General features: G+C 40.9%; 1 protein-coding gene and 1 long non-coding RNA gene across 14 annotated transcripts in view; one reads left to right on the top strand and one right to left on the bottom strand.

The window, feature by feature from the left end:
• Nucleotides 1-22,312, bottom strand: part of BABAM2 (BRISC and BRCA1 A complex member 2) — a 449,505-nt gene that overhangs the window by 129,190 nt on the left and 298,003 nt on the right. The window lies entirely within an intron of this gene.
• LOC112664609 (uncharacterized) lies at nucleotides 3,787-22,174 on the top strand. The gene is made up of 3 exons (XR_003139851.3): nucleotides 3,787-3,957; nucleotides 13,318-13,470; nucleotides 14,235-22,174. It is a non-coding gene; the product is annotated as an uncharacterized LOC112664609 (long non-coding RNA).

Here is a 22,312-nt window from a genome sequence, read left to right as displayed (position 1 = left end):
CAAATATGAAGGTAGAATGGAGAAAGGGATACATGCCCAGAAATGATCACATGAGAGCCGTGAGGAGCAGATATATGAGGTGGGCATTGTGTTATGGCTCCTCCAGTCATGTAGTTCAGACATTAAAACATCAGACTTGCAAATAAGATACTTAGGCTCTATTCTATGTTTGCAATTTATCATCTTATGCAAGTTTCAACTTTTCAGAGTTAGTCCATATCAACCATCTCAATCCACCTCACAAGCTGCAGATAACAGAGTGTGTAAGTGAAAGGCTGTGGCAGTCAGATGGCTAGCTTCCCAGCCCAAGCTCACTACAGAGTGGTAGGGGTATCCCATCCACTATTCTCTGAAAAAGGAAAACAGGAATATATAGTAATAAACAGGTATAAATGGGAGAAATAAACAGTGCCATTATAGCAAAGTTAAATCAGAAATATTAGTTCAAAATCCACTAGGCCTCATTATAAAATCTGCTAATATTTATAGACCCAATGACATGAAGAATCAATGGTAGATTTGCATTTTATTTCTGTTACCAAGCAACCCTCAGGTTCAATCCCAAAGAATTCATGTCTACTGCCTGGGCCAGGGGTGGGGTGAAAGGAAGCGTGTCCTTTTAAATTACAAAGATAGTAAAGAAGCATCTTTACAAAATAAACCTGGGGTGCCTGAGTGACTGGGTAGATTAAGCCTCTGCCTTCGGCTCAGGTCATGATCCCAGGGTCTGGGATGGAGCCCTGCAATGGGCTCCCTGCTCACTGGGAAGCATGCTTGTCCCTCTCCTTCTGCCCCTCTCCCTACTTGTGTATTCTCTTTCAAATAAATAATAAATAAAATCTTTTAAAAAATGATCTCAACGGTCCTGTTATATAAGAATGCTTATAACTATATTATGGATGTGTGTTTCAATTCTGTTAGTAAAAGCCAGAGGCCATTATCAAGAATTTTTTTTTAGATTTCAGATAGACAATAAATAGGACAGATAGAATTTTATACTAAAAGACTCAAAGCACAAAGAATCCCACAACCTGTTCCTGTGACTTTGCTCTGTCTTTAAAGCACTATGGAAAGGAACTGTATGTGCAGAGGGCTCTACAGACAGAAGAATTCACTCATTCAACAAAACCTGCCGGGCACAGTGGAAGTCACAACTGTGCCATGCGAAACAGACATGGATCCTGCCCCTGAGACGCTCTAATCGCCACTTCCATGGGTCTCTAGGACCTTTGCACCTTGCCACTGCCACTTTCCTTGGCAGTAGCCCCCTTTCCTGGGGCTAAGTTGCAGAGGTACTCGCACGAGAGAGGTAAACAGTCAAGGCTCATGCACCACAAAGCCAGCTACGCACACCTATTTCCCCATTATGAAAACGTCCAAGTCCTTGTGATCTGTGATGTTACAATAAATAATACAGAGCAAGGAGGAGAAGCTACCACCTTTCTTTACTACTGTTCCAGTTTGACCTGCCTCCCTCTACCTCTTCTCTCCACTCTTTTCTCCTGTCTCACCTCCCCTTTGCTCTCTCTGGGTGATGATAAAGTCCTCTAAAATGTCCCCCTAAAAGACAAACATTTTTACCACACATTTTTGGATTGGTGTGGTAATCATGCAGCGGAAGAGGGAGAGGCGGGACTGGGAAGTGAAGGGGGAACAAGACACAGATAGAATGGCAGGATGACGGGGACCTGACGTTCATTCTACTCTTCTACTTTTGTTATGTTTCCAAAATTGCTCATAAAATATTGAAAATAAAATAAATACTTCTTCAAACGCTTACCACATCAACCTTTTGCCCTGAAAATATGGTGCTAGGCTACAGCAGGAATTAACCATGGATTTGCAGACATGACAGAAATGCCTTAATTTGCATTCATGACTCATTCTTTTTTAAAGAAAGAAAGCCCTGTCTTCAGCTCTCCTCCTTTCGCTCCTCTTTACCATTTCCCACACTTAAACCTATCTTGGGTTATGCACCAGCCTTTACAGACAGAAATCAGTGATATTGCATGTCAGAGCGACTCAGGTCATAGTAGGCACTTTATTATTGAACCATTTTAAAATAACTTTTATGAAAAAGATGTTTAAAAGGGCAAAAGAATGCTTCAAGTATTTAAGATAAATACTGAAAATAAAAGAAATGTGGTGAGCCAAATAATCTGCTTTACTCTCTAAGAAGCTTACTAACTCTAGTAATAACTGAAAAGACATCATGCATTGACCCCCACCCAGGGGATTATTTGGGTACTAATATGCATTCAGACTAAAGTCTCAGGCATATGACTAGAATTAGAGACCCAATATATTTTGAATGTAACTCAAGCTTAAAATTAGAGGAGTCCAAGTCAGTTACAAAACTGTGCCTAACGATGTTTCTGGCAGACATGCATTCTGGATCATTCATGAAGCTATTTAAAATTGCTTGACATGTAAGCACGACAGATTTTAAAGATCAAAACACAGGTGTGTGTCAGTGTTGCACAATTCTGCGGTAAGAGGAGAACATGAGCTCATTCCACCTAGAAACAGACCCAAACACAAACACCCACCTGGGGTTCAGGTGCATGGCTCTGTCTGCAGGCAGATGAGTTTCTTTCCGGAATTTTGTTCTAATATAACTACATTCTGATAAGAAATGAGGTTTTGATACATTAACGTTACTCTAAACTGGGTGGGTCTTTTTAGCTGACAGGCACCTTATACATCTGCCTATATATTCTTTTTTAACCTATTCAAAGACCCATCTCTCAACATAAATGAGTTATAGTCACCAGTGATTTAAACAACTTTATTCTTTTTGGCCTCAATAAAGATAAAAGAGTAACACAAAAACTTCAGGACAGTAGAGGCATAAATCTCTTCCATCTCGTTATGAACCATGAAAGAAAATTATCAAGATAAACCCTTAAGAAAACAAGTGACTTAATCAAAGCCACCTCTCAAAGTAGTGTGTGAGATGCATCCAATGACTGATTTCATAGTAGACATTTCCTCTATATAAGACATTACATACTAATTGTTTCATGAAATTTTGAAACTCCTTAGAATAAGGGAGGCAAAGGCAATTGAATATAAGTCAGTCTAGGTTAATCTTCACAAGTCATGGCCCTGGATCTTTGGTTGAGGTTCTCAGTAATCCAGAGATTTATCTCATTTACAAAAGAAGACTAAATAGTTAAGGAGTTACTGATCCAACTGAGCAAGTGTACACTTACCTCCTTTGCTCAAATGCAAACCATTGCTCAACACACCGGGAGTTAAGTTTTGTGTGAATAAGAGCACAAAGGAAAGAGAGTATGTGTGTGTCTTTGTGAGCAAATAACTACACTGTAACTCTCTGAGATTAGGCTTTCCCAAGAAAGACAAATCCTTTCTTTAGAGCACACTCACACACACATAAACAGGAGATGCATTTTGTACACCATCACCATTTGGTTAACAGATGTTGGCGTCTACCCTCAGCTCTCACAAACAAATCAATGTACTTTATTTTTGTGTAACATCTTCTATCCAAAAGTAATATGAAAAGCCGTGCGGCTGGCTTGACAGTGTAACTGCAGAATCTGTGTAAGGCTTATAACGGAGCAAACACCTGTCAGGCTTGTTTAAATGCTGTCTGAACTGGTGATTGGCTCCATGATAAGGCGGCTGGCTGCTGGGCTGGAGAAATGTTCAGCTTCTCTACAGTAAAGCCAGGCACCAGCCTTTGTCATAATGTGTTGCTATGGCTTGCTTGTTTCATGCCTCATTATGCGACCTTCACTTATACTGAGGGAAGAAGGATATCTTAGGAATTTTCCTAATTCATAAGAGTGCTTTGCATTAATGGGAACCATCAATGACATACTTTTAAAAAAACACCAAAACAATAATCCCTTTGGATCTGCAAGAACCAGGATCTAGTCCCTACTTTATTACTGACCATCTCCTCTGGATTTCAGTGTCCTAGCCCGTAAAGTAAGTTGGAGGGTTGGGCTGGATTTGCATTTCTCAATCTTCTCAAGCATGAGGGACATTTTAATGCATCAAAGCCTCTGTCAGGCTAATCAAATAACAGCAGTTATATTTTAAAAATCTGTGCGATTAGAAAATACACAATGATAAAAAGATACTTCTGATGCAATGACAGCTGAAAACAAAACTCCAATGTATTAATCACAGCAGAGCCAGCATTGATTCTTAAGGTAATGGCATACAGATGTTAGACACTTATTTAGTCTGCAAACAACAGTTGCTGTACATAGAGTTTGCAGTGTTTGTAATAACCCCATAGCGGATCCCCTTACCCAACCTGGTCCTCTGTTTAAAGCCTGGGAACTCTGAACTACAATACAGATGATCCAAATCCTTTCTGACACTGACCCACCATAATTCTAGTCCTGCCACTGCCATTTAGTATGTCACGTGACTCTAAACATGGGAGGGATGTCTCTGTTCAATAGTTTTATCACCTGTGTGGAGCCGATGGGGTGCCCTAGTGGTGTCTCAACTCCGCGCTGTGAACCATGATTCTATGGGTGTCATAGTTCAGAAATCTAGAGACCCTCAGGACAGAAGCCCCACTAAAATGTAATGGATTCACTCCACTTTTAAGTGCCCTGTAATGTGTTTCTACACAGACCGTGCAATATCATCTAGTAGAAGGAGAACCTATGTCCCCAAGTGGGGGGCCATCAGCTCTGACACATTCCCACACATTCCACCCTCCCCCAAAGCAAAGAGAGACAGATTCTGGGAGGACAACCTCTCTGAACCTGAGACAACATCTCGGGGCCTTCTCCAGACAACCTGGGGCTGTGGGTGAAACAAAAAGGGGCTGAACGGAGGAGAGAGGAAGTTCTTATGCAACTCAAAGTAGGTTTACACTGGTTCTTTCTTCAACAGTTCAGAAGAGGTTCTAAGATTCCCAATATCACTGAACCATTTGAGGCTCCAGAATAATGAGTCCAAAAGTAAAGTCCCAGATCAACCCAGATGGCTTTCATAGTCCGTGAGAACTTTATTGCTGGCATCAATATGTTTAAATACTGACCATCAAAAGATATATATTTACTGTCTAGATAAGCAATACATAGTGATAAATTCAGTTATGTTAGAGCCATCGTAATGGACTAATTTCTCAAAAATGACACAGGACTGCATAACTTCAACTACTCAACATCTATTACTATTACTCAAAGTTCTTTAGATAGTCACAAGGCTCTCCTATACTTCCAATGACCATTCTTTGGAAATATACTCCTAATCCAGTTTCCTAAACCAACCAATCAACCAATCAAGACACATCAACAGGTAATTATACCAACAACCAAATAAAAAAGTGGGCCAAAGACCTTAACAGACACCTCACCAAAAAAGATATGCAGGTGGCAAATAAGCATACGGAAAGATGTTCCATGTGATCTGTCATAAGGAAAAGAGATACCACTACACATCTATTAGAAGACCCCAGGGATCCCTGGGTGGTGCAGCGGTTTGGCGCCTGCCTTTGGCCCAGGGCGTGATCCTGGAGACCCGGGATCGAATCCCACGTCAGGCTCCCAGTGCATGGAGCCTGCTTCTCCCTCTGCCTATGTCTCTGCCTCTCTCTCTCTCTCTCTCTGTGACTATCATAAATAAATAAAAATTAAAAAAAAATATATATATATAAAAAAGAAGACCCCAAATCCAGAGCACTGATAATACCAAATACTGGTGAAGATGTGGAGCAACAGGAACTCTCATTCATTGCTGGTGGGAATGAAAACACTACAGCCACTCTGGAAAAGAGCTCAGCAGTTGCTTAAGAAAACTACATATACTGTTACCGCATAATCCAGCAATTCTCCTTGGTATTTACTCAAAAAAGCTGAAAAACTTAAGTCCACACAAAAACTTGCACATGGATATTTATAGCAGCTTTATTCATAACTGCCAAAACCTGGAAGCAATCAAGATGTTTTTCAGTAGGTGAATGGATAAACTGTGGTACATCCAGATTGTGGACTATTATTTAGCACTAAAAAGAAATTATCTATCATGCCATGAAAAGACATGAAGGAATCTTTTTTTTTAAGATTTTATTTATTTATTTATTTATTTATTTATTTATTTATTTATTTATTTATTTATTTATTTCTAGAAAGAGAGAGAGTGAACATGAGCAAAGGGGAAGGGCAGAGGGAGGAGGAGAAGCAGGTTCGCTGCTGAGCACGGAACCTGACAGACATGGTGGATCCCAGGACCTTGGGATCCTGACCTGAGCCAAAGGCCGATGTTTAACCAACTGAGCCACCCAGGTGCACCATGAAGGAACCTTAAATGCATATTACTAAGTGAACAGATACTATCAGGAGTCAAAAATAGAACTCATTGCCATGTGTTTAATGCTTTGGTCTTTGGATTATAAAATCCAAATTACCCCCCAAGTTATAGAAAGAACCTTTAAACAAAAACAAAATCAAAAGAAAACAAACATCTTTTAAGGTAGTTATCCCATGAATTATCTTGGGTAAATTATTTAACAACTGTGACTATCTTAAGGTTATTTATACACAATCTAAATCAATCTAAATCTATCTTGCTGCAGACTGGCTTCTTTTTCTTTAACTCACCTTTGTCAATTTTACTGTCTTCCTATCTCCAGTAACTGTTATGCATTCTCCTCATACAACTGATTAAAATACACTAAAGGGTCAGAACTTAAAGTAAAGTAAAATATTGAAATTTAGGACTTCTCTGACTAGATCAGGCTGGACCAATTTAATGTATCAGGTTATATACTGGTTCTATCACACACTATGGCTGTCTACTCAAAATGGACTATTAGAATAAAAGTCTACAGTCTAAGAAAGCAGGAAAAGTCTTGGTACAAAGACAAGTGCTAGAACATATCAAAGGTTGACAAATTATGGCCTATGGGCGAAATCCAGCCTGCTGCCTAAATATGCAAAGCCATGTTCATTAGTTTATAGATTGCCTATGGTTGCTTTTGCACTACACTGGCAGAGTTGAAGGGTTGGCTCACAAAGCATAAACTATTGACTATAGGGTCCTTTACAGTAAGTTTGCTGGCCCCTGACTTAGACAATCAACTTTGCCTGGAGCTAGTTCCTGTAGGAGCTCCAGGGCTCAGATTCAGTCTTCTCTTCTCCATCTTGCACTTGCTTGCTACATGAGCTCATCTACTATCAAGACTTTAAATGGTACCTATCTACCAACAACTCTCAAATATGTATCTCCAGACCAGACTTCTCCCTTGAGCTCCAGATTCACACATCCAACTGTCTAACTGACATATCCACTTGGAGATCTAACAGACATCTCAAACTCAATGTTATCTAAAACCTAACCCCTGATCTTCCCCAGCCCCACCCCAAAGCCCAACCTGCTTTACCACAGAGTTTTTAATTTCAGTAAAGAATAACTCCATTCTTCTGGCTGAACCCATAAAAACCAAACAAAGAAACGAAAACCCTGGAATTAACGCTAGTTCTACTCTCACTCCACATCCAATCTACCAGCAAATCCTCAACTGCCTCAGCATATTCAGACACATGCCATTCAATATCACTTCTACTGCTATCATTCAGCTCAAAGCTACTATCACCTCTCACCTGGACTTTGGAGGAGCCTCTTAACTAGTCTCCTGGCTTCTACTCTTGCTCCTTTCATCTATCCACATGATAGCAGTCAGAGTGACCTTGTTAAAATGATGGATCACATCATTCACCTTCCCCACTCCCATACACTCCACCTTCAACCTCCTACCCCCAGCCTCAACACATATTCTACTCCAGCCATACTGGGATCTTTGCTGATCCCTGATCACTTTTAGTAAACTCCCATCCCAGCCTCCATGCTTGCTGATTCTCCTTCCCTAGACAGATGCATGGCTCACTCTTGTACTTCCTTCTGCTAAAATGTCACTCTCTTGGTGAGGCTTTTCCCTGACCGCCATATCCAAAATAGCAACTTCATCTTGCGCCTCCACCCCCACATTGCATCCCTCTTCCTTGCTCTCTCACCATGTTCTTATTTATTTTATTGTCTGTCTCCCCAGCTAGGGCATAATCTCCACACCAACAGGAATTCGTATCTATTCCGTTCACTGCTACCTCCCCAGTACCTAGAATAGTGGCTGGTATAAAGTAGATGCCCAGTACATACTTGTTTAATGAATGAATAAATGGGTTAGTAGGCCTTCCCAAAGGTTTAGAATGTAGTCCTATGGATAACCACATTTCTGATTTTATTGTGAAGATTAATGGGAAAATTAAAACTCCTTAGTGAGATGTGCTTCATAAACTGGCTGGAAGGTGTCATTCTACTCTAAAGCAAGGGATCCTGTCCCTTAATACTTTGTTTTTCATTCAAATACCTGTACACAGGGAGTTTATAATCTTTCTCTTCATCCTCCTAATTCTCTTAACCTTTATAAATCCTATTTCTCAATCTTGTCCTCATTTTTTGTTTCTCCTGGGTAACATCCAAGACTTGCAAACCCAAAGGTCATGTACCAACCTGTACATGAATGCTTGAAGCTGCCTGAAATTTTCACTGGCAATACAGAGTTGTCATTGATTTCTTGGCAGTTCATCATCAAATGATGCACTGATAAATCAAACAGAAATGACAATATCATGTCAATCCAACAACCAGACCTGAGTTAAAAATCTAAAATCACCAAGAAAAGATTAGGGACACTGTGGTCCCAGCATGAAATCAGTCTGCAGACATTAGAGCCACACTCAGTGTGATCCAAAAGCCTTGCTCCCTGCTGAACTCAACAACCTGGGAGCCAGATCACCAGAGATGTGCTGGGTCACTGTGGCTGCTTTTAATGACTCAAGTACACCGTCCCCCTGCTCTGAACACTAGGACATCTCAGACAGCTAATTTAAAACATTCTCACCCCTTCCTGAGGCTATTTGGATCTGGGGAATCTGGCATCCTACCTGGCCCTTACCTGAGGTCTTGTGAGGCCTAGGGGCTTGTGAATTATACACACCAAAGGGATTAAGAGTAAATAGAGTCATGTATTTATATATCATTAGTTTTTGCTCAATTAGGGCCTTGTAAGAAGTAAATAATAACCTGTACGAGGGCAAGCCCCACAAAGCTAACTCAGGCAGAAGCCAAATGTCTGTGTCCCCCTCAAATTCATGTGCTGCTGAAGCTCTAATTCTCAACATGATGGTATTTGGAGATGGGTCTTTGGGAAGTAATTAGATGAGATGAAGTCCTGAGGGCAAGGCCCAGGTCTGATGGGATTAGTGTCCTAAAAGAGAGATCTGGAGAGCTTGCTTGCTCTCTCTGCCATCTGAAGAAGTCAGCAAGAAGGCAGCCATCTGCAAGCCAGGAAGTCTCACCAGAAACTGACTATACTGAACTTGGACTTCCCAGCCTCCAGAACTGTGAGAAATTAACTTCTGAGTTTAAGTCACCCATTCTATGGTATTTTGTTACAGTAGCCTGAGCTAATAATAAATGAGGTTTTAAATTTTAAAAGTTGGGATCCCTGGGTGGTGCAGTGGTTTGGTGCCTGCCTTTGGCCCAGGGCACGATCCTGGAGACCCGGGATCGAATCCCACGTCAGGCTCCCTGCATGGAGCCTGCTTCTCCCTCTGCCTGTGTCTCTGCCTCTCTCTCTCTCTCAGTCTGTGACTATGATGAATAAATAAATAAAAATTTAAAAAAATAAATTTTAAAAGTTGCTTTAACTTGTCCAGAAAACACATTTGGACTGCTCTGATGATAATACCTGAAACTTGATTTCTTCTTCTACTCAGTAAGAAAGTACAGAAACACTTGTCCATCACCATCACACACACACATATTCACTCATCCAGAGTACTCTGAGAGCAGCCACACCTTGCCAAGACAAGGTTTTCTTTGCTTGGAAGTATAAGCTGACAGAAAGAACAGACCCAGGATGTCCTGAGGAAAAAGACATGTAGAAGCAGAGTGCCACAGCCCTGGACTTCTCGCCCAGTCCTTTTCCGATGTTCTTCCTGTCCAAAGGAGCCAATGAAGCAGAATAGGGCAGCAGACACATGCAGTGTAGGTGTGTTGGGGCTAAACGTGGGTGGCAGCCACGAAGCACTACTGCATCTTCCCTGTTCTGTAACCAGAGGAGATCCTTCAGACTCTTATGAAAACCTTTTTGTCTTTTTGATAAGAAAAATTTGATACAATGAACATCAAAAAATTAGAAGGGAGAACAGACTCATGCAGTTTATCACAGATGTTGTTCTCCAAAGCTCTGAACAAACATACTCATCTGATCATACTATCAGATGCCAGAAAAAAAAAAAAAAAAAGAATGGCCAGTTCCATTAAGGGTAGTATGCTGAATACTGTCAATGCACAGCTCAAAACAAAATAAACTGAACATAGAAGAGGTAGGTAATCTTTAGGAATGTTTCATTCCCTGAGTTTCTGGGACTTTACCATTCCCTTTTGATTACATCCCTGAGCAAAACTCTGATGAGCATATAACATGTTAAGAAAGTCCTTTGTTCTAAAAGTATTACACACAAAAAATCAAGTAGCCACTGTTTCTAAGTTAGCTGAAGAGAAGAAAATGAAACAAACTCTGAAATCTGAAGAAAACAAGGTCCCAATCTATAGTTTTCTGTGATGAGCTTCATAAAAATCAGTAAACATTCCGGGTGCTACACACACCCCAGGAGACCCAGCTATGGTATCAACAATATAACTTATTAATTACTATGGAATTGAGAAGCGCCACAAGCAAGGTGTAAATGAAATTCTCACTAGAGTAGTCCATTTAAAATTGAGCATAGGGCACTAAAGATGAACAATGATTAGCATACAATGGGATTTCCCTCCTCTTTCCCTTGTCTTCAGTCTGTATTAGTAAGAAAACACCAACTGCTAAAAGACATATGCCTTTATTATGGCAAGAGCACAAACGGACTGCCTCACCTCCCTGCAACTGGGCCAGAGGGCACCTGACCATTAAATGAGTGACCTCATCTCTACAGCAACCTTGCAAATGCCTCTGATGCTTGATCACCCCCAACAGTGGAGAACTAACTATTTTGAAGGCCAAGGGAGGCAAATAAGGTAATACAAAAGAAAAGCTTCGAAAACTATCAAGTACTAGAGGAATCACCACTTCTGATTGTTCGACAGATTGTGACCACTGTAACAATACTCCTCAGTGTAAGTACAAAGATACTCCTATTTAGTGATAGTGGCAAAAGAGTGAAAACAAAAACACTCACATGTTCATCAAAAAGGATGTGGTTAAATAAAGTATGTCATAACCATCCAGTGGACCTATCTGGCTTAATACAAAATGATTCCATGCTATATTTTTAAGTTAAAAAAAAAAAAACAGGCTACAGTATACTGTGTATAGTTTGATATCAGACAAGTGAAAGGATACATTCGTATACCCTTGTATATTCCTGAAGGATGTGCATACTTGTCCACTGGCTACTTTGGGAGAAGAGTGACTACAAATCTAGGGGATCTGGGGTTGTACAAATGTACTTTGCACTGTATATCCTTTTATATCTTTTACTTCACTTTAATGTCTTTTTAATTTGTATATCCTTTAATGGATACACTGATTTTTCTTTTAACAATATTTTAAAACTGTGAGAGAGAAACAAATTTCTTACAAAGATAAATTCTTTTCCTTTATTGCTTCTACTCATGAATCCTTGTTTAATTGCTTAGAACCATAAAACACAAAACAATAATAATAAAAAGCCCTCCAATCTTCCTTCTACATTTATATAATTCTGTTGAAGTTCATATTATTCTGTTGTAGTTCACAAAAATCTAAAAATAACTTCTAGAAAATGTTGATACTATCAAACAGAAACAGCTTATAGCTATAAGGAAGAATATTTCTTATATTTCAGTTGTTCTTTATTTTCAGCATTAAAAGTTAAGTTAATTACTTTAATGGCACTTGGTGAATGGAGTTAATATTCCTAGCTTTTCATACACATTAACTGTGATACGCTGGATATCAAAGGAGTCAGGATACTGACTCCTCTTTAAAATATTTAAATAAGACTTTCTGAATAGAAAGTCATACATGTTCATTGTAGAAAACTGGAGAAATAGATAAAAATACAGAGGAAAACTAAAACAATTCATTATCCCACCACCCCAGAGAAAACTACTATTCATTTTGATGTATGGCCTTCCTTTTTTATTTCCAATGTATACAAGAATATATTTTTTTACAAAAATCGAATCATGCAAGCTAAACTTACCACTTTAAAAGTCTGCTTTAAGAAATTATCACCCCTACTTATCATTTGTTTTATAATTTTTGTGCTTATTGTTATAAAATATACATTACTTATACAATTTCAAACAAATTAATTTTTATTTATTGTTTTAGTCTGATAAATATTAACTGAAACCAAAAAAATTAAAAATCACCCCAAATTCAAAAAGTGAAACGTAAAAGAAATTTTAAGAATTAAACTTTCAAATAATTTTTTAAAATTATTGAAGCATTTACACTTCTGAAGTTATTAAAGCTTAACAGTATACCAAGACTTCTGTAATGCCGTGTACTAGAAATATATTTCCATGCCATTAGTCATTTTTTTTTAATGGCTGACAGGATTCTCTTATATGGATAGGTCATAATACCCGTATCTAACCCCTTGTTATTGGACATTTAGACTGTTTCTTTGAAGAGCTCATAAAGACAGGTGAATAAATGCCTTAAGCCAAAGAGGTTCCACCTAGGTAAGAACTGTATTAATTCTGGAACAAGAGGTATCCATTTTTTTCAAGGTTTTTAACATACTGTCAAGTTATCTTCTAGAATGGGTAAGAAGTAACAATGTCATTGATATTGCACATACTTAGAGTAAAACAAAAACATCTTTAAAAATAGAAGTGATTCGCCCCTCAACCAAAGACACCTACAATCAAAGTAATAGATTTCAGGTTTATTTTACTACTACCACTTGAAAGAAAATTTCATTCAATATTATGTTCCAAAGAGCCCGTAAAAAAATGACCCACAATCCTTACCTGGGTTTTAAAAAAATAAAGTTTCAAATAAACCCATAATAAAATACAGTTAGGCAGGTCTTTAATATGAGTACTAAGATAATAAGAAGCCCACACGTTGGAGTTAAGCTCAATCTTTCATCAGTTTGTTCAAAACCCATACTGCAGTGTCGCTCTAAGGCTGGCTGAATTGACTGACATGAGGACTAGAACTGACACTAATTATCCTGGATGAGAGGTGAAGTTACCGGATATCCACCAAGATAAAACAGGAGGAAAAAAAAAAGTGAGGATACTAATATCTTCCTGTCTCCATTTTAGGTCTGACTTGAAGCCATTCAACTTTTAGAGAGATCCTTTAAGTTCATTCAAGATACTAGCTTCAGAGATCAGAATCTTGTTCAGAACTGCGCTTCTTGTCCTCTGAGAATCATAAATATATGAATAAGTTCCAGCAATGTACTGAACAGGAAGGTAAGGACCTTGGGCCACAAACTTTCATTTTCACATGCCCCCAAACCTTGCAAAGCCCTCAAACAGGGGGAGAGTTAGAAATAAACGAAAGGAAAAAATTCAGAGCCACTAGGGGTGATCACTACCTGTTCAAAGCACACCGGCCAACCCCCATGATACCACACCAAGCTATGTGCAGAATTCCCCCAGAAGTGGCAGGCCAGGGTTTATATAAGTCCTAACTGTACTTTTCTTACACTTGCAGAAGGCTGGAGCAATGGCCTTCCAAGGAAATCAGATACTGGTGAAATTATTTAATTCGGTACAAAGGATACAACTTTTATACTAGACAAAGATAGAAAGGATATCATTTATCCATCCTACTGGGCCATTCCATCCCTTTCTGGCAAAATGGTTTAACTCCGTGTTGGACTTTCTTTAAAGGTATCTTCTGAGTCTAGACTACAGAAGCACACCTTTTAGGTGTTAAGTGTGTTACATTGGGTTCCTTGAGTTCTTCTGCAGCAAAAAGCTCTTGAATGAGGTCCAAGAAAGTCTTTCTAAGTATTAATGAAAACGCTCATTGATTCATATAAATAGAAGAATGTGACTCTAACATTCACTGGCTGTGTGGTCTTGGGAAATTTAGCAATTTCTCTAAGCCTCCATTTCACCCCTGACAATGAGAAAATATTAATGGTACCCAATTCATGGCGTAGAAACACAGATTAAATAAGTGCAAAGAAAAACAGCATCTGAATGTTATTATCTTCTCGATGTTATAGGTACTATAGTTCAAGTACTTTGGAATACACAGAGTAACTGAATCTCAGCCGACCGACTGAACGTTATCTACCAAAGGGACTTAGCAAACTGGTTAACAAATGGCCTGTCATTAGGTAATACAGATTACTTATAAACAAATGTATTTCCGAGATCCTTAAGAATACAGTACCCAAAAATGTTTTCTACTGTTAAGCTATGTAAATATTCTCTTCAAAATTATTTCACTGGGGCACCTGGGTGGCTCAGTGGTTGAGTGTCTGCCTTTGGCTCAGGTTGTGATCCCGGGGTCCTGGGATTGAGTCCCACATCAGGCTCCCCACAGGGAGCTTGCTTCTCCCTCTGCCTATTTGTCTATCTCTCTCACAAGTAAATAAAATCTTTAAGGGGATCCCTGGGTGGCGCAGCGGTTTGGCGCCTGCCTTTGGCCCAGGGCGCGATCCTGGAGACCCGGGATCGAATCCCACGTCAGGCTCCCGGTGCATGGAGCCTGCTTCTCCCTCTGCTTATGTCTCTGCCTCTCTCTCTCTCTCTCTCTCTCTCTCTCTCTCTCTCTCTGTGACTATCATAAATAAATAAAAATTAAAAAAAAATCTTTAACATAAATAAATAAATTAAATTGAATAATTTCACTAATCATTGGCTTAAACAACAGAACTTCCTTTTCTAACAGTTCTGGGGGACAGAGGTCTGAGATCAAGGTGCTGGCAGGGCTGGCTTTTTCTGAAGCCACTCTTTTTGGCTGCTAGATGGTCTTCTCCCTATGTCTTTCCACAGTCTTTCCACAGTCTGTGTGTGTGTGTCCCGATCTCTTCTTTTCTAGAAGGACAACAGTCATATTGGATTGGCCTACCCGAATGACCTCATTTTAACTTAATTTGCTTCTTCTAAAACCCTACTTCCAAATACAGTCATATTCTAACATATTAGGGGTGAGGTCTTCAACATTATGAATTTGGGGGGATCACAATTCAGTTCCTAACACTGAGTATGTATTTTCTCTGCTTAAAAGCCCTTCACATCCCCACCCCCATCTTCTGTAAGACAAACTCTAGATTTCTAAATGTGTCATGTCATGTGACCTTCGCCACCTGGCTACCCATCTTACTTTTCCAGCTTCATCTTCTCTGTCCTCTCTTTTTGCACTCTAGATATTGAACCCACTGAACTATCATTTTCCAAACACACTTTCATACCTCCTTGTCTCTGGATATGCTGCCCTCTCTGGAATATTCTCACATGTCAGGTACTCTGCAAAGTTATTTTTGATGCCTGAGGCAGGACCAATTAACACTCTTTCCATTCTTCAAAGAACCCTGAGCACTACTTTTACAGCCTGTATCTCCCTGAATTGTTATTAATTCTTTACATGTCTTCCCCCATTCCCCGCCCCACCACCACCACCATGCTGGTTATTCCCTGAAAGCAAGGACCGTGTTTGTTTTGCTCATTGCTGATTCCTCTGCACCCAGCACAGACCTGGTACATAGGAGGAACTAAAAAAAATATTTCTTGAATAAAGGAAATACAAACAAACCAATGAACAAGAAAAAAATTCAATTTCTCTTTTAATACCCAGTACAGTGCCATGGTATTCAGAAATTCGGTATGTGCTTATTAATAAAGGACTGTCTGAACCATAGGAGAAAACCTGAGACAAGGAAGGGATCTGGAGTTACTTATGTTCAGAAAAGTTATGGAAGCTGATCATCTTTGGGGTAGAAAGGAAATAGATTTTAAAAAGCCTATAAACTGCAGGAAAGAAGCGCCAAGATACATGTGACAAGGCAATCTGAGTTCCACTCCGATCCAAGAACAAAGGGTTCCTGGTTTAAGCTATGGAATGGCCTGTTCCAGAAAGCAGCTGGGCAGAATTTCCTCACACGAATAGTCCTTAATGTATGGGGAAAAGAAAAGAGCAAAGCAAAACAAGCAAAGGCAGCAAAAGGGAATAATTAGAGTAAACAGCTTTTTTTTTTTTTTTTTTTTTTTTTAAAGGCATTGGACAAACCCCAAGAAGAAAAATGTTGTGGGATAAACATCTGTTCGTTCGGAACATGACAGAGCCCTTGACAGGCTCCGCGGCCTGTGCATGTCCTCATGTGCCCGAGGTTTATATTTGTGTTCTCAGGACACAGGCAGCCCACAAGGCGGCCCAGGAGGAGGCCTGCTCTAGGCCCAGACACACTGCACAAACTCCAGTCGGGGCTGGGAGGGGCAGCTTTCACTCCGTTGTGTTTGACAACAATGAATACCACACAGAAGAGAAGCATAAATGCCATCCATCCATCCGTGCACAAGTGCCTTGCTCTACCTGCCGCGTTTCCACCAGTGTTGGACTGGGGTTCCACCAGTTCTTACTGCCCACATGAAGGTGGCCAGACATACCACATGGAGTGGGATTTGCATTTGTTTTCCATCTCTATGATCTCCGGTATCAAGATACGAAGTAGAAGTTGAAAGCGTCTGTTTCCTTGCACCAGATGCACCCCTGCAACTGGTCCCTGAAGTCTAGGACTTCCTATTAAGAAGACAGCTCCAGGGAAAGTTCTACACCAATCTCCAGCCTTCCTGACTGAGTAGAGGTGAGCAGCTGTGGGCCTAGAGGTGAGCAGCTGTGGGCCTAGAGATGAAACTAAATGGGGAGGACCTAGCAATTTTCAATGGGCAGTGTCCCTAAGGGAAACACCCCCACATGGCCTTAGCTCTCATTCTCATGGCTCTGGAACACCTTGCCTTAGAGCTTTCGGCTATGTGGGTCCACTCAGGGGCCCTCTGGCTAGTTCTGCCAGCCTACCTCATCCAAACCATGTTCCACACTTCGAAGTAGCACACCGTGTCAGGTGGGGATACACTCTGCCTCTCCTTTTATCCTTCTTTCTGGCTGTGGTCAAAATTCTTCTTGCTCTGCCTGCCCTCTGATTCACTTCCCTTTTCCCTTTCGAAGGCCTAGCAATGTCAGTATTTCACTCATCACATATCATTGATGTCTAAATATGGCACCTAACTATCAAGCAAGGATGGCTGCCTTACACACCTCTCCTAGATCTTTGCTCTTGGCTCTGTGTGATCTACTAAGGAGCGTGAGTCGACATAAGGGCTGCCTTAACCATCTAAGCCACATGCGACTGTTTTCCAGATGTACCTTTTTGTGACCTGCCTCAAGTCCAGAAAGATGCTCTTTTCTTCCCAGGGGCAAATAGCTCTCTACATGTCCTAAAGCCCTGCAGATAGCCAGCTATTGACTTAGCCCACATAACACAAGAGGCCATATTTAACACAATTATTTTGAGAGCGGCCAGTTGGGGCCATTAAGGAAACTAATTATAAAACTTATCCTGGCCCACCTACTGAGTTGGCTGGAATAAGTACCAGCACTCAGAGCTTCACATTCAGATGAAGGTCATGGAGAAAGCAGAACAGCTACAGGCTGAGATGGCATGCGGGTAAGAGCAAGGATTTCACCAGAGGGAAATGCCATAAGCTGGTCAAAAACCACAATTCCTTTTTTCTTTTCTTTTTTCTTTTCTTTTCTTTTCTTTTTTCTTTGGGGCATCCCACTCTATCCATCCATACACTTACAAGAACAAAACTATACAGAAGTCAAGATATTTGGTGCCAGCTCTGATTTTCTACAGAATTATGATTGGAAAGGCAATTTATTCTCATGGATTGAATGGTTACCCCCACAGTTTAATTTTATCTGAAGGAAAAAAGAGCTGACATCTAGCAGCTAAATAAGTCTTTGTCACTAGAGGCCTGTGACACAAATCTCAATGATATTTGATGGGAACATGTATAGCTTTTCTTCATTTGTGGCTATAATTGCTGCTGGAGAAGCCCCAACATGTAAAGGTTGATGCTTCTGAAAGTGCTGAAAGATGCTGGAACTAAACCATGCAATGACAGCTATCAAAATGTCACTGATGCAGTGTCATATTCAGTCAAGATGCTTAAAAAAATCACATTTGACTAACACTGTTCTAGCCGTGGAAGGAAGAGGATTACCTGACTGCATGGAAATGGAAAGGGAATGTGCGTCATGGCACCTAGTGAGGAGCCTGGCCCGGGGTAGGCCACCCCAGGCAGAGCTCTTGTTCCCCGTGTGCTTCCTGTGTGGAGTAGAGCCCGAAGCCCCTAGGGTGCTTCCGTAGCTGTAACCCACTGAATCCTCACAACTGTCCTCAAGGGACAAAATGGACACACAGAGAGCTTAAGGAACTTGTCCAGTATTACCCAGCTGGGGCAGGCAGGATTCAAAGCCAGTTCTGGCAGACTCTGGAGTCTACACACTAACCATGATGCAAGTTCCAGTTCCCCACATGCATCCTTCTACAGAAAGGGGAGTATGTTCCAAACACCCTTTATCTTTACTGCCCAGAGACTTTAGTACTTAGTACCCAAAGACAGCACTTTTCTTCTGGGCCTGAACACTACTAGAGGAACCATGATAAAAGGCAAAAGTATGCCATTTCAAATTTCTAAATAATTTCTATTTAAACAAGTGCAACTCCTAGGCACTTGACTGTAAGTTCAAAAGGCTTCATTTAAACTGGTACTCATTTAAGGAATTAGTAACTGGTATGAGGTGATGGTTGCAGTGGCTAAAATTTAAACTTATGCCAATTAAGGGTACAGGGAATGGTATAATCTAGTAAAGTATGTCTGAAATTGAAAGCAAAGAAAGGATGTCCAAATGCTTGGTCCTGGTTCTCTCGGAGTCTATCTCTGGCTTTAAATCAAATAATTAAAGCTCTCATCCCTCAGTTTACCCCAATCACAAATGGAAATAGTACCTCACTCAACAGATGACCGGTTAAATTAGCTGCAGCTGTGCCAGCTTGACACTGAGTAACTGCTGTGCAAGATTCTCTGACCACAAAAAAACAAACTGCAGGGGGATGAGTGCCAAAAAGGACACACCCATTTGTGTTCCCTTTTATACTCTGAATGCAGGGGCTCAGCCCTGCTCACGGGGTTTGGGATAAGATCCTGGGCAGGTCTGCCACAGAGCTCTGGCTAACCCCTGCTTGAAAAGTAGGAGAGTTTGGGTTCTAAGTAGTTCCAGAATAAAAGGAAAAAGGCCCTTTGAGACACTTTGGGAGGTTGGGCCAAACCAGAGACTCTCTGAGAATGAGGGAAATAAATGGCTTATCCTCATCTAATCCACGTCTCATTTCTGTTTTCTACTGACTCCCAGTCCAACTGTGGTCCCCATCCCCAGGCCCAAGCTCTGGAGTCACTGGCACTACAAACCTGGTCAAGCCCCGATAGTATCACTGGCTTCCTCCAGCACCAACCTAAGACCCTAAGAGCCATCCCAAGCCCCCAAGGAGTCACACAGAAGCCCTGGGGTGCGGGCGACATAAAACAAGAATGTGCCAACCAGTGTCCCTCCCCAAAAAAGGACAATGGTTGGACATGTGCTCTCTACCCCACAACGACATTTTTCAAATGCTTTATAAGCCACTTAAAAAAGAAACTGCCTACCCATAATTCCCTGATGAAGTCTAGCCGGTTGAAACAATTCCTCAGTTATGAGCCTTTTCTCTAATGGGAATCTGTTGAAAAGCTGGCTCTTAACAACTGGAAAACTTAGGATCATCAGATTATAAACCACTGTTAACAAATTCAAAGAGAGCCACACTGGTACTTTTAACATTATAATAGTCTCCAAAAGTTTGACTAAGTAACATTACGTGAAAAGAAAAAAAAAAAGCATGGATGCTACAGATCTTTCATGTGCCTGAGTTTGACACATTTAGACCACAAGTCTCTCCCCTTTCCAGACTCCCCAATTCACCACTGTCACTTTCAAATACCCACCAAATCACAGCCTTTGCTCACCTGCCCATATTGTTGCCTCAGGAGATGCCCCACCACCACCACCACCTACTTTTCTTTTGTAAAGAAAGAATTTATTGTGTCCCTCCTTCCCATGTTCACTGAATTCAGTTCTCTGGATAAATGAGCTGGTAGGATGTGCTCATGCTAGATGCTAGTGCTCATGCCTCCAAAAGCCATCAAGTATTTAGAAAGTGCCTCGCAGGGGCTCAACTTTTTTATTTGAAACATTGGAAGGAAAGACAAAGAAGCACATCTGTGTGACTGTGTGTGGGTGATAACCACACATGGGTGCAAGGTGTGGGCTCCTCTAAATCACTGCCTCCGCCACGCCACACGGAGGCTAAGGGAGTGGGGAATGCTCTCAACATAATGTGTGAAGAGGGACTTGACCACAGCTGGCTGGGGATGGCGCAGGGGACTGGAGGGGTGTCCACTCCAGCCCCAACACATGGTGAGCTCTGGGCACATGATCCAGGGACAAGGAACACACTAAAACCCAGTAATTTTCTGTTTTTGTCTTCCTGGAAGATGTGAAACCCTTCTAGATTGTTACTGTTTACCTAACTAAATTCTAGCATGTGAGTGAGCTACAGCCAGGATCACTCATGATTAGACATCCACGTTGTTCCATGCACCATGCTAGGCATACTCTTGCCTCTGGGCCTAACTCGCACATCCCTTCTGCCCGGAACATCTGTCCTCTCCTTCACCTCTCGGGAAAATTTCATTCTTCCTTCAGTACCCCTTCTGTGGGCCCCTGGGCCTTTAGTTACACAGAACTCACAGCACTCTTGGCTGGGCTCAGCTGGTTCTGTGTGCACACTTCCAGCACAGAATTCATCACTGTCCCAGCTAGAAACTCATGTGCTTGTCTCTATCGGCCGACTACATTCTTTCTGAGGGTTGGCGGTCTTCACCCTTATTCCACACACCTGACTTCCACTCCAACCATGTTAGGAGAGCGCCTGGCACATGCCAGGCACTCCAATGATGTTGGCTGAAAGAATAAAGAACTCTACATCTTTTCATCACAAACTCCTGCAATGCTTTGCCATAAATCAGTTCCCTCAGAATACAGGAATTTCCGATGAAATGTGTGCTCCTCTAGCTGTCCAAATGAAAAGAGTCTTACTGATGATTCCAAAGCTCCACAAATTGCTTTCCATACCTGTACGATTTCCAGGCATGAACTAAAGCAGAAGTGAGGCTGCCAGACAGCTTAAGCCACAGGTGATAACTTGAAACAGAGAAAGAAATAACAATGGCATTCATGGAGAATAAACAAAAATGCCCTACTCTGCCAACTTTAACTTTTTTTTCTCTATTTAAAAAACCTCCCACAATCTCTATGTAAAAATTCAAGGTGTAAGACATGCAATAATAGCAATAATACAGACTCAAGCTGCATGAAGCTAGTTGGATAGTCAGGGGAGGAAGAAGTCTCACTGCTTCTCTGTAATGTTGAAAGAGTAAGAATTCCGCTTCCAAATAATGGACACAGAGAACAGAAAGGTCCAAGAAGTGGAGAATACAAACAGACATGTGAAGATTGTCAGTCCTAAGAGGAGACTGCTCCTGGAAGCTTTTATAGGGGTCAGAGTAGTAACATGGAGATACAGAATGGTGACGGTGGTCCCTTCCCAGAAACCACCTTTGCTATGGATAGTGTTAGCGCCACTGGGAGCCATATAGCAGGAGCTATCTTATGAGGAGAACAGTGTGTGTACCAGCATGTTTAAATTTTCCTGCTACAATGAGCGTTCTACAAGCAGTCACTTTGTTCTTCCTTTGGATCTCTGTCTTTTCTCTCTAACTGAGCTTCTTCATTTAGAGCTTGTCTATATAGTTTTACTGTCCTGCTGATTTAAACCTGATGCAGAGATTACATCATTTAAATTTTGAATATTGGAATCATTAGGTGACAGCAAATATTCTATATTCATTAGCTGTTTTATTTCTTCTTTTGGAAACTAAATGGCACTATTCCTTATCCTTTTACAAAAGGATAAAGTGTTCTGATCAACTATTACAGGAAAAAAATGTCAGCTTTTGTTATATTTGTGATAGATATCTTTATGGTTTGTTGTTTTCATGATATTTTTGTCACAGAAGAAAAGCTCAGTCTGAATGGTGGGTAAATTATTCATGACTGTATCATCAGTAGGTGGTAGATGTGAGACTAGAACCCAGGCCTGTCTGGCCCCACAGCCCATATCCTTAAATAAGTTGCCTA

The sequence above is a fragment of the Canis lupus genome, chromosome 17 (genome assembly GCF_003254725.2).
Source record: "Canis lupus dingo isolate Sandy chromosome 17, ASM325472v2, whole genome shotgun sequence".
In the NCBI taxonomy this organism is placed as follows: Eukaryota; Metazoa; Chordata; class Mammalia; order Carnivora; family Canidae; genus Canis; species Canis lupus.
Note: the sequence above shows the minus strand (reverse complement) of the source record. Positions and strands in the feature narration are given on the sequence as shown.